At 53.9% G+C, this 1,311-nt stretch overlaps 1 protein-coding gene across 1 annotated transcript in view; it reads right to left on the reverse strand.

Annotated features, from left to right (window-relative positions):
- LOC113955235 (5-hydroxytryptamine receptor 7-like) overlaps nt 1–1,311 on the reverse strand; it is an 11,368-nt gene that overhangs the window by 7,961 nt on the left and 2,096 nt on the right. The gene's annotated exons all lie outside the window — the stretch shown is intronic.

The raw sequence follows: 1,311 nt of genomic DNA on the forward strand, positions 1-1,311 counted from the left end.
GGAAAGGAAAGGAAAGGAAAGGAAAGGAAAGGAAAGGAAAGGAAAGGTTGAAAGGAAAGGAAATAGAAATTTTTAAAGCAAAGCCAATGTGATGAGTGTGTAGCTGCTTCCCTGCTCCTCACCCATCAGGAGGAAGCATTAACATATTTCATTCCTGCATTTAATCCCTTCCCTCCAACACAGTCAGGCTTCTGTCAGCTCGGAATGCACCTGCTTTTTTTCAAAAAGGCCTTTTATTAAAATAAAGCAAGTTCAGCAGAAGAGCTGGACCTTGCTGTGGCCTGGGAGGATTTTGCTCTGGACCAGCAGCTCAGAGCTGCTCAGGGCTGTGGGGCAAAGGGCAGCTCCCAGGGGAGCAGTGCCTGGTGTCAGGGAGGGCTCCACAGCAGGACTTGCTGTGGCCTTGCCAGGGGTGACACGGAGCAGCAGCAGCAGGGCTTGCTCTGTCCTTTCTGCTTTGTCACCCTTTCTCACACCTCAGAGGTGACTGGGGAGGTGGCACAGCTGGAGGGACATCTCGTGGCATGTGGCCCTTCCCTGAGCTGCTGTCACAAGCCAGCCCAGCTCAGCAGTGCCAGATAAACCCAGGCTGACCCCCTGACAAAGCCAGCCCACGTCAGCCCCGGCCCCCCGGCAGCACTGTGTCCCTCATGACGCAGGCTGGGTTGCTAAAATTAGACCCACAAGGTGCTGACTTGCCCAAGCCTTGCCAGTTTGCCAGGCAGGCTCAGCCTTTCCCTCCCAGCCCACAGGTGTGGGAGCTGGAGCCAGAAAACCCTCACGAATGCACTCACTGGGCTAAACCCAGTTTGGGATGGGGTAGGGGGAGTCGCTGACATCCTCAGCCAAGGCACGAGTCCAGGGGGCAGCAGAGCATCCCACAGGACTGGCTCCAGCAGCCCTGGAACCTGGATTTTCAAAGAGCATCTGGGGTTGGGTGGGGTTTTTTTTTGCTTTCCTGAATAGTTTTATGGTCCACAGAGAAGGTCAGGTGGGTCTATCCTACAGGTGCTGTTCCTCAAGGCAAGGAAGAACAACATGAAGCAGCTGCCTAAAGGGGGAAGACAAGGAAGTAACTTAGGGAAGTTACTTAAAAAAGCACCCTGAGACAGTTCTTCCAGAGGGACTGAGGCACCGAATTCCTACAGAAAGGCACCTGTGAGCCCAGCTCTTCCAACTGCAGCGGTGTTGGATCAAGGGTTGGACTTGATTATCTGGGAGGTCCCTTCCAACCCAGCTGATTCTATGATTCTATGAAAGGGACTGAGGCACTGAATTCCTGTGGAAAGGCACCTGTGAGCCCAGCTCTTC

Source organism: Corapipo altera, unplaced genomic scaffold, assembly GCF_003945725.1.
Source record: "Corapipo altera isolate COAL_440 unplaced genomic scaffold, ASM394572v1 295, whole genome shotgun sequence".
NCBI classification, from domain to species: domain Eukaryota; kingdom Metazoa; phylum Chordata; class Aves; order Passeriformes; family Pipridae; genus Corapipo; species Corapipo altera.